The 12,122-nt window shown below is 41.1% G+C and overlaps 1 protein-coding gene across 3 annotated transcripts in view; it reads left to right on the top strand.

Annotated features, from left to right (window-relative positions):
- The first annotated feature begins 1,433 nt into the window (after positions 1–1,433).
- bmpr1aa (bone morphogenetic protein receptor, type IAa) overlaps positions 1,434–12,122 on the top strand; it is a 260,246-nt gene continuing 249,557 nt past the window's right edge. For all 3 annotated transcript variants that reach the window (XM_073025226.1, XM_073025225.1, XM_073025227.1), the window contains exon 1: positions 1,434–2,095. The gene's annotated coding sequence lies outside the window, so the exon portion shown is untranslated. The remainder of the gene's footprint in view (positions 2,096–12,122) is intronic.

A 12,122-nucleotide genomic window follows, 5' to 3' on the forward strand; every position in this document is an offset into this window, starting at 1 on the left:
TAGGTAGGTGTATGGTGCTTAGAAAAATAGAGGGCTATGCAGTAGGGAATTTCTAGGCAGTTTCTAAAGTAGGTTACATGATCGACACATCATTGTGGGTTGAAGGGCCTGTAATGTGCTGTAGATTTCTATGTTCCATGTTCTGCATAAATATGACCTAAAATGTGATCAGATCTTCACACAAGTCCTAAAACTAATAACGAGAACTCAATTAAATAAATAACATAAACATTATACTTGTTCATTTATTTATTAAGAAAAATGATCCAATATTATGTGTAATTGTTGGAAAAAGTATGTGAGCCACTGGGGGTAATGGCTTCTACAAAAGCTATTTGGAGTCAGGTGTTCCAATCAATGAGATGAGCTTGGAGGTGTGGGTTGTAGAGGTGCCCTGCCCAATTTAAAGGAAAAAAAATACTGTGAGGAGAATTCAATGTTCATGCTATCAGGTTGGAGGCCTATCTGGATGGAATATGAAGTGTTGCTCCTCCACATGGAAGGTAGCTTCACTGTGGCAAATGAGGAGGCCAAGGATCAACATGTCGGAGCAGGAATGGGGATAGGATTTATAATGGTTGGCCACCGAGAAATACTGCTATTGACAGATAGAGCGGAGGTGTTCACCAGTGTGGTCCCTTAATTTACATCGGGTCTCACCAATATAGAGGAGGCTGCACCATGAGCACTGGATACAGTAGACAACCCCAACCGGTGAAGAGTTGCCTAACCTGGAAGGACTGTTTGGGGTCCTGAATGGAGGAGGTGAATGGGCAGAAGTAGCATTTCTGTCACTTGCAGGGCTATGTGCCAAGAGGAAGATTAGTGCGGAGGGTTGAATGAACAAGGGAATCACGGACGGAGTGATCCCTGTGGAAAGTGGAGAGAGGGAGAGGGAGGTAGGTGTTTAGTGGGAGAATCTCGTCGAAGATGGCAGAAGTTACGGAGAATGAAGCGTTGGATGTGGAAGCTCATGGGGTTGTAGGTGAGAACAAGAGGAACTCTATTCCTGTTCAGAACATCAGAAGAATGTGTGAGCACAGGTGTCTGGGAAACGGGAGATGTGGATGAGGGCAGGATCGCTTAGAGGAAGGGAAACCCCTATCTTTGAAGGAGGACATCCTGGAAAGGAAAGCCTAATCATGGGAACATATGCAGTAAAGACGAAGAACTGAGAAAAGAGAATCTTTTTTTTTTACAGGTGACAATGTGGGAAGAGATACAGTAACAAAAAACTGCCAGTTTGTCTCCAATGATGGAAACACACAGAGATCAAGAAAGGGGAGAGAAGTGTCAGAAATGGACCAAGTGAATTTAGGGGCAGGGCAGAAGCTGGGGGCAAGGTGGATGAAATTGATGAGTTAAGCATAAGTCCATGAAGCAGCACTAATGCAGTCGTCAAATGTACGCAGGGAACGCTGAGGAGCATTACTAGGGAAGGTATTCTGAGATCTGGAATACCAGGAAATACTCTCCCTCAATGGACTGGCCGCCGGGTGTTGCTTTCGCCTCCGCTGGTCCTTCCCTGTCCAGCAGATGCTCACCGTGTACCCGAGAAGGCCCGTCGCTTTCCGGGGCTGAAGAACAGTCGGTCGCCGTGCGTCACGTGATCTCGCAGGGAGTTGACGTGACACAAACGGGTCCCGTCGCGCGCACCCTGCAACTGCCCGGCCGGGCGGAAAGGACGGTTCCAGACCGCCCGGTAACTTCCGACCGGAGCTCAAAAGGAGGAGATGAACTCGACGGGGAAACCTCCCCAGTCACCAGCCAACCACCCACCCACCGGCGCAGCCCCAGCACCGTTACCCGCCAATTAGCCTCGTCTCGACGACGGCGGCGGCGACGACGACTTCCGGCACACTCTGCTTTTCAGGTGGCGTCATCCTGACTGGATGCGTGCACGCGCGTGCTGGTGAGAGCACGATTGGCAGGGAGCGCGCGCGGCGGCGGGAGAGGGCGAGACGGAGCGCAGGGGTTCGCGGTGATTGCGGAGCCAGGGGGATTTTATTGCTGGAACCTGCTCCTCCAGATAAAAAGGATCGTTTACGGACGGTGAGAGGATTGGGCGTACTAACGGAAGGAAGGCGACGCTCCGGTGAGTGGGAATTCTCTGTCTAACCTCCCATACCCGACTTCTCAGAGCAAAGTGTGTTGGATTTAAAGAGCGATAAATGGGAAGGGGACGGGGAAGGGCCCTCGTCTCAACCCTCCTTTCCCACGCCAGCCCCCACCCTCAGCCCCTCTCCTTATTCCCCACCTTGTTGTCGACTCGCTGGCTTTGGCCTCTCAACACCCCCCCCCCCCCCCCGCTTTGCCCAGCCGGCAGGGTGAACTGAGGGAGTTCGGAGCAGGCCAGGGAATGGGGCAGCTGCTTCATCGGGATCTGAGGAAAACATTACTCCCAAACCGCCTTTGAAATAAAATTAAGCTGTGGCCGGTAGTGGGTGAAATGTAACCAAGTTTAAACTTTCGCGTTCCCTTGGAAGTTCTCATGTCGGCGCAGCTTTATTTTCGATGTTTAAAATTATCTTTTCCCTGTATGTTTCCAGCGTTGATTACGATGGATTTACTTTATTGCGAGTTTGATTGTTAAATCAGAAGCTTTTAGTTCGGATGCAATACGTGTTCTGTGTGAGGCCATGTCCAATCTTGTTGTGTTTGTGTTAAGAGCTGATGCAAAGATTTCGATGTTTGGTGTGAACAGTCAGTTCGTCAGCACTGCTGTCAGACTTCTGAAATGCCTTGGGTTTGTTAGCAAATACTTTTTGTCTCCAAGTTTTAGATGCTGGAGATTAAAAAAAAGTCCAGATCAAATTTACAGATGAATTTTGCCAAGAAAGGGGTAAAATGTTTGGCTAATCGTTAGGTATAATAAAGTTTTGAGATGAAATATCTATAATGTCATCTGTCATAGTTGTAATCTATGGGACGGTTAGTTAATAGCTTTTCGATGTATAGATGTACTTTCTTTTGAGGGCAAGTTTTCCGAGGTTTGATCAAGGAGACTCCTGTGAGAAGAAAAATTGGTGGAGTTGACTGTAAAGAAGCATAGCTTGTGATGATCGGGGTTAAACCAACTAAAATCACTGAATGTTCACATCATAAGTGAATAGAAAATTTACTGGTAATGAAAGTACAGTTTGTTACTAAAGCATGTTTTGTGGGCTAAGGAGTTTAAAGCCATGGAACTGAATCCATATTGTTTTTTTGTGGTATGAGAATCTATATTATATAAGGATTACCTTCATCAAAAGCACACCATGCCATTAGAATTTGCTTAGATTTGGAGAACATATTACCAGTTTTGTCAGAGGATGATAGATTGGTGGGGGAAAAATTCAGATCAATCTGTGAAACTTGTGTATTGGATTTTGGAATATTTGCAACTATATAATGAGATATCTTGGGGATGAGACTCAAGTCTAAACACTAAATCCATTTACATTACATATACAGCTTATGTACAGAGTGAACAGTCTGCAGTCGAAGCACAGTCTGATGTGAGGGAGGGTCCTCCACAGACTGTTAGATTTGAATGACTGTCCCATCTGTGTCTATTACCAGGTTCCAGCACTGATATTGACTTCCTATCTACCATCAATCCATCAATTTCAAATAGCTGCCTGTTCCACAGTACCTACAATGGGGGGGGGGGGTTTGTTTTGCATATTTTTAATATAATTTTATGCATGAAACACCTACTGTAAATTTTCAGTTTGTCAACGATAGATCTTTGCTTCATGATCAGCATAGTGTTAAGCAGCATATATGATGATATGGCCCATTAACTCTGCTCCACCATTTCCTCATGTCTGATCCATTTCCTTCTTAGCCCCAATCTATTGCCTTCTCCCTGTCAACCTTCATTCCCTCACTAATCAAGAACCTATCAACTTCTGTGGCAATGAATTCCACAGATTCACCACTCTTTGGCTAAAGAAATTCTTCCTCATCTCTGTGCCAAATGGACATCCCTCCATTCTGAGTCTGTCCTCTCTAGTCCTCAACTCCCCCACCATAGGAAACATCCCCTCTGCATCCGCTCTGTTGAGGCCTTATAACATGCAATAGGTTTCAGTGAGATCTTCTCTTCCCCCCCCCCCCCCATCCTTCTGAATTCCAGTGAGTACAGGCCCAGAGCCATCAACCAGTCCCCATATGGTAACCGTTTCATTCCCAGATCATTTTTGTGAACCTCCTCTGAAACCTCTCCTATGTCAGCACATCCGTTCTTAGATATGAGGCCCAGAACTGCTCACAGTACTCCCAAATGAGCCCTCACTGGTGCTTTATAAAGCCACAACATTACATTCTTGCTTTTATATTCTAGTCCTCTTGAAATGAATGCTAACATTGCATTTGCTTTCCTTGCCACTGACTCAATCTGCAGATTAATCTTTAGGAAATTCAGTACGAGGACACCCAAGTCCTTCTGCAGCTCGAATTTTTGCATTTTCTATCCATTGGAAAAATCGATTACCTTTTTATTTCTTCTACCAAAGTGTATGACCATACATTTCATGACACTGTATTCCACCTATCCCTTCTTTGCACATTCTCCTAATCTGTCAAAGTTCCTCTGCAGTCTCCCTACTTCCCTAACGCTACCTGCCGCTCTTCACAATTTCCTTTGTCTATTCTGCTTGTTATTTCTTCAAAAGAGTTCCAACAGATTTGTCAGGCAATGTTTCCCTTAAGGAAACCATGCTGTCTTCAGCCTATTTTATCATGTCCCTCCAAGTATCCTGAAACCTCGTCCTTACAATCGACTCCAACATTGTCTCAACCATAGAGGTCAGACTAACTGGCCTATAATTTCCTTTCTTCTTGCCTCTCTCCCTTGAAGAGTGGTGTGATATTTGCAATTTTCCAGTCCTCTGAAACCATGCCAGAATCTATTGGTTCTTGAAAGATCATTACAATCTCTTCAGCCACCTCTTTCAGAATTTAGGGTTGTAGATCATTTGCATTGGTGATTTTTCTACCTTCACTCTGATGCTGACAAATCCACTTTTTTGATACACGATCGAGATCTTCATTTCTTTGCTTTATGCAGTATTTTTCTATTTTTCATTAATTTCTTTTCAATACATGTGTGAGGTCTTCTCAGAACTTTCTGCGGTGCACAGAGACCTAGGCATCACCTGGGAACCTTCCCAGACCCTTGTGGAATTTTTCATTGGTGGCTGTCATGTCAGCACCCAAAAATGTTTTGGATTTTGGAGGTTTTTGGATTTTTAAATTTCAGATAAGGAGTACTCAATCTGTATTAGATAGTTCTTGAAACTCATTGAGCAAAACCCCAAACCAATCTGTCATTTGAATGAACCTGTTGTTTTGACTCCAAGGTAGAGACCAAAACTGCTCTCTACAAATAAGTGTTAGGTGATTTTTTTTTTCTAACTCTAGTACACCCATTCCCTTGTAAAAGGTCAAATACTATTTGTCTTTTTAATTATTTGCGGTTCTTGCAAACTTGCATTCTGCATCTCATGAACTATTAAAAGTAGTAGCGAAATGCATGTTATTCTGGCATTTATCTCTCATATTTCTAGATAATTGTTCTTAATTGTGTAATAAATTTTTCTTTGAAAATAGTTTGTGTATATTGTTTGAAGTCACAGTAATTTTGAACATCCTATCAGTGTTTACACTTGCTATTTTTGATGCAATTTCACTCATGTTTCCGGTAGCAGAGCTGTTAACAATACTTTACAGTTATTGTATTCTTTCTGATGCTGGCAAGTTGTAATTAATGATTTCAAAAAAAAACACTCAAAATGAAAATGTTACAAATGTACAGTGGGTCTGTTAACAAAAATAATGAAAGCTATACTGTACCTTAAACCATTTTAGCTTCATAGGTATCCAGTTTATTTTGAAGATTTTCATTACATGAAACAAGTAGGCTTTTGGAAATTACAGTTTCTCTCACTATCCACTTTATTAAAAACTAACATTTAATGCTTTCTTTGCATTATCTCAGACCTGATTTGAACCTTCAGAGCCTTCTCTTGATTATTGCAAAAAAATGGGACTCAGAAAAAGGTATATTTGTGGCGACCCACTTACTAGCACACTCGAACCGGCTCACAATTAGCCAGCGTGCAGGCACAAAGGCCAGGTCCGCAACACAGGGAAAAGCCTGCGGGGGTTTGTGAGTACGTGTCTCTTGGACCATCCGCGCCCGGGGGAGGGTGGGATGAGGGAGACTTTAAAGCAAGGCTGTGAAGTTCGAATAAAACATTCTTTGATTGCAGTTTACCGACTCCATGTCGTTATTTTAGCGCTGCGTGTAGCACACTGCTACATATTCTTCATTCTTGTTATATGGTTCAGAATGTTGAACAATATCTAGTAACGTGAGGAAACGAATTGAAGCAGCAGAGATGTGGTTTTTGAGGCGGATGCAAAAAATATCATGGACGAAAGGAATATCTAACGAGGATGTCATGAATAGAGCAAGCACAAAAGAGAAATAATGTATGAGATCGTGAAAAGACAATGTAACTTCATTGGACATGTGATTGGGAAAGAGGAGTTAGAATGCACGGTAATTATGGGAAAGATTGAAGGGAAGAAAGCAAGAGGAAGGCAAAGACAAATGATGGAGACAGCAGCCAAAGAACTGGAAATGAATACCAATGAATTGATCCACTTGACCCAAAACAGGAGTGTGTGGGCCATGGCAGTCAAAGCTCAAACTGGGCATGGCACCTGATGGTGATGATGACTCAGAAAAAATCCTAACACTTAATAATGTAAAAACAGTCTAGCTTTAGATTTCACACACTTAAATGGAGTCAATTATGTGGACTGCATTTAAATATTAATTAAAATTAACTATATCATTACATTTGATTAGTGTTTTGATACTCGTTTTGATTTTTGAAGAAACTAGTTTAATTGAACACTACAAAGAAAAATAAGAGCAGGCATAGGTCATTCGTCCCTTTCAAGCCTGCCCTGTCATTTAACTCAATCATAGCTGATCTATACTGGCTTCATCTCTTCTGTCCCATTTGTCTATTCCCCTATGTTCCTTGACTTCAAAACTTTTAAAAAGTTCCAATTTTCTCCCCATCTAATGGGGCAGAGAATTTCAGAGGTTCACCACCCTTTGCGATAGGAAATTTATAAGTAGCTCAGTTTAAACTAACTGGCACCTTGTTTGAGACTCCTCCATTTGTGAAAACAAGACTTTTGGGATGTTGACTAAAATTGTGATGGGTGAATTTACAGTAGTTGAGTCTTTCCATCGATTTTTTAAAAAAGCTTTACATAGTAAACATCTGGTCAAATTTAGTACTATTTTAGGCTATCAGTATTAATACTTTAAGTAAAAACACATTTTAAAAAGAAAAATGTTCAATGTACATTTATTAACAGATTATGTATATTATATACAACCTTGAGATTAGTCTCCTTACAGGCAGCCACAGAACAAAGAAACCTAATAAAGCCTATTTTTTAAAAAAGGCTATCAAACACCCAATGTGCAGGGAAAAAACAAATCATGCAAACAATAGAAACAAGCAAATAACATTCAGAACTGAAATTCACAAAAGTGAGTCCACAGCCATGAAACTAATCATCACTGTAGCCAATTCAGGAGCCCATTAGTTGCAGGGGACGGCCTCAGTTCAGTGCAGAGACAAGTAAACCTCACAAAGCTGGTTTACTTGTGGCTCATACCTTGCCTACAGACCCATCACCGTGACCCTTTCAGTCTGGCCCAGCACTTAAATCATCCCAAACCTCGGGTCATTCTTCACTCTCTGACCTGGGGCCAGCTGCTACAATATGCTTTTCAGGACTTGGCTCCGCCACCTTGATTCAGCCTGTACCAGACTTTTCCAATTCATCCTGATGCTTAAATTGATCAAATCTCTGCTCTTTCCTTGCTCTTGAGCCCAGTCTCTGGCCCTGCTGCCTCAACTCTGTCTGCCTCCACTTGCCTCGCCTTGGTTCTTCCACATCAAATTGCCTCCAAGTCTGCTCCAGCAATGGCCAAACATCGGCTCATGCCCTGCTGCCTCGATTTGGCAGAAACACACCACACCACAACCTTCAGTTCACATCACAAAATGTCATGTCATACAGGAAGCTCAAGTGCTCAACTTCAAAAGGGAAGTTGCAGGTTATTAACTGCAGTGATCGCATCTGAGAAGAAAATTGTTTGTTTTGCTTACTACCAGAAAGTCATCACTGTGCTTCACCAGCCCCATCTTAAACTGTTAGTTAAAAACATTAATTAATTTAGAAAAAAAACTGAAACCTTATGTTAATAATAAAGAAAATTTCAACAAAATTTGGAGTGAAAATGAAAAATTACATATGCGTAATTTGATGTTGTAATGAAAATCCAATTAATCTGTGCATAACACCTATTATAATAACCTGGTATTATAAGAATGTCAGGATTTTTGTTGTATAATTTTCAGTGAGTGATACATATTGGCAAGGAGGTTGAGAATTATACCTCTACTCAAGACTGTCTTTGCTTTGTTTTTTTAAAAAAAATGTGTCATGAAATCTTTTGTGCTCATTTGAAAGTGTATGTGCAATCTCAATTTAACATCTCATCCAAGAGACAGCAGCTCCAATGTTGCTGAACATGTCAGTATAGCATTGGAGCAGGAGTCTGATTAATGGTGTGTGTGGAGTGAGATTGAACCCATTGCCTCTGTGTTGGACTGAGAAGTACATCAAACTTCACTGGCATATTTATATTTGTTGAAAAGCCAACTACTGCAGCAGAGAAGATTTATCCAGAGGCAGCACTTGTTGGTGTGGCATGTCAGAAGTTCAGTGGCTTTTTGTTCCAACTATGATCATTCATCATTAGGGTCCTGCCATTTAATTAAAACCAGTTCTGGAGGCTGGTTTCAACTGAATGGAACTGGTATTTCAAACATGAGTTACATTTCTAAATTACAGTGGCTTCCGGTTAATTTGGTCACCAGTTAGGGCAACTGCTTATTTGGGACAAATCTGAAAGAACAAAAACGAATCAAGACAATAGCCAGGATTCCCTTCATTTGTTGGGGTCACTATGGGACTTAATTGGGACAAAAGACTGCTGCTGCTGAACAACTTCTAACTAGCATCAGTTGCATACACTTGCGTGGCTGTTAGACACGACACTAATTCGAGTGAACACTTTTTAAATAGCAACAGTTGTGTGTGTTTTATGTTCAAAACAGCAGTGATTTTTGTCACCGATAGTTGGTGAAAAGTACCGGTAAGTACAAAGACAATTCAGAACTGTTTTGCTTACTGCCATTTCAGGCATTCAGACCTGGAGATACCAGAAACAGCAGAAAGTGAAAATGAAACAATTTCACAATTCCAAAACTACGAAGAATTTGAAGGTATCGATAATTGTCTTGAATGTTGTAATGAAAATAAAGTTTTGGAGAATGCAGTTGTCAAAAACGTTGTGTGAAGGCAATCTATCTGCACTAGGTGTCTGCTGTTTTTGTTTGTTTACAGTCAAACGAACACGGCAGTATACACTGGATAGATAGATAGATACTTTATTCATCCCCATGGGGAAATTCAACTTTTTTTTCCAATGTCCCATACACTTGTTGTAGCAAAACTAATTACATACAATACTTAACTCAGTAAAAAATATGATATGCATCTAAATCACTATCTCAAAAAACATTAATAATAGCTTTTAAAAAGTTCTTAAGTCCTGGCGGTAGAATTGTAAAGCCTAATGGCATTGGAGAGTATTGACCTCTTCATCCTGTCTGAGGAGCATTGCATCGATAGTAACCTGTCGCTGAAACTGCTTCTCTGTCTCTGGATGGTGCTATGTAGAGGATGTTCAGAGTTATCCATAATTGACCGTAGCCTACTCAGCGCCCTTCGCTCAGCTACTGATGTTAAACCCTCCAGTACTTTGCCCACGACAGAGCCCGCCTTCCTTACCAGCTTATTAAGACGTGAGGCGTCCCTCTTCTTAATGCTTCCTCCCCAACACGCCACCACAAAGAAGAGGGCGCTCTCCACAACTGACCTATAGAACATCTTCAGCATCTCACTACAGACATTGAATGACGCCAACCTTCTTAGGAAGTACAGTCGACTCTGTGCCTTCCTGCACAAGGCATCTGTGTTGGCAGTCCAGTCTAGTCCAGTCTGAATTCCTCCATCAATAACTATTGGGAACTAATACACAGTTTTATAGTACTGTGGTACTAGTATGTTCTAAGTTTTATATTTCATTTAATTACATAATTTGTTATTCAGTTACACTTTAGTTGAACTTTTTTTTTTAATACCTTTTTATCTATTTCCATTAAAGTTTGACTAATGGGGGCAGCTGATATGGGCCAGAATGTACTGGTTCTGATATATCCCTATTAACCAGAATCCACTGTAGATGGAAGAGTGAATAATGTTTTAAAGCAAATCAGTTGTATTATGATTGAATGGAAAATAACATTAGAAAAACTAATTTAACATACAGTTGAAAGAATGGAAGGTCTGGATGAGTGGAATAGAAGTCTTTTGAATTAATAGCATTCAACCTAATATTAAAATCATTTTATTGAGATTGCCTCTTAATCTTTGAAACACTTGCAAATTTAGGCCATTCTCATTAATCTTTCCTGAACGGACAGCCCTCTTATTCCAGATGTAGATATAGTGTATTTCTTCTACTTCTGCCCCACAGGAATGTAAATCCTATCTTGGGTAAGGACACTAAATATCATTCAAATTACTCCAGGTGTGATCTCATTAATATCGTATTATTACCTTTGCCATCCTCCAATTCTATGGGGGTACTCCTGTGGCTAGTGAGGATGCAAAGATCATTGTCAATATTCCAGCAATATCTTCCCTCCATTTCCGTAGTAAGATGGGCTATATCCTAAATGGCCCCAGAGACGTATCTATTGGAATGTTTTTCAGAAGCTCCAAGACTGCCTCTACTCCTCACCCCCGCCTTATGGTCTGCAGGAACAGATTCTCCTTTATACTTGAGCCATCTTACCCTTAACTAATCATTCCTCTATTGCTCATGCGCTATAGTCTAACTTGCAGGCATGCAAAGGATGACAATTAAATTGCCAGAGTCTGGAACAGTAGTAGAAGCTAAGAGGATGGGTAAAAAGGTCAACAAAAGTAGAAGATAAGTCAATTACAAATGGCTTATGATTTGGAGTCAAATAAACACATGATATTATTATTCTGCTGGAATATCCAGTAAAGTTCTAGTATGATGAACTGGACAGACTGAAGGCAGGGGTCTGAAGCCCATATGCAAAATTATTTCCTCCTTGGCTAGCTCTGAGGAAGTGCTCAACTAAGTTACGTTACTCCATGTACATTTTTACAAAATATAAAGAAAGCCTTTACAATCCTGGTATTATTACATCAGTGAGTCTTTAACATCACCAGTGAACAAACTTAATGGAAAGGATTCTTATTAACAAGATATGCAGAAGTTTGGAGAAGCATTGTCTTATTAGGGACATTCAGTAAGACATTGTGAGGGCCAAGGCCTGTGTGCCTCCTGTGTGCACTCCTGTCTGCTTCACATGCTTGATTGAGTTTTTGAGGAGGTGGCAAAGCAGATTGATGTAGATAGAGCAGTGCATGTTGTATATATAGTATGCTCATTCAAAAATTCATGAGGCATGGTATCCATGGGAACTTGGCTCTGTTGATTTGGAATTGGCTTGCCCACAGTAGACAGAAGGTGGAAGTAGATGGAGCCTATTCTGCTTGGAGGTTGGTGACTAGTAATGTTCTGCAGGGATTTATCTTGGGATCTTTAATCTTTGCGTTTTTTTTTCAAATTACTTTGAGGAATTGGATGGAAGGGTTAATAAGTTTGCAGATGATGTGAGGGTTGGCACTGTTGTGATTAATGTGGAAGGTCATCGAAGGTTACAATGGGATATAGACAAAGCAGAGATGGATGGAAAAATAGATGGAGCTCTATTGGGAAAAGTGCATTATGATACACTTTCAAAGATCAAACTTGAAGGCAGAGTATGGGGTAATATTAGGATTCTTATCACCGGAAAAACTGGGATCTTGGAGTCTAAATCCATAGAATCTCAAAGGTGCTGTGAAAGTTAATAGGGTGTTTAAGGAAG

This window comes from Hemitrygon akajei, chromosome 21 (assembly GCF_048418815.1).
Source record: "Hemitrygon akajei chromosome 21, sHemAka1.3, whole genome shotgun sequence".
Taxonomy (NCBI): domain Eukaryota; kingdom Metazoa; phylum Chordata; class Chondrichthyes; order Myliobatiformes; family Dasyatidae; genus Hemitrygon; species Hemitrygon akajei.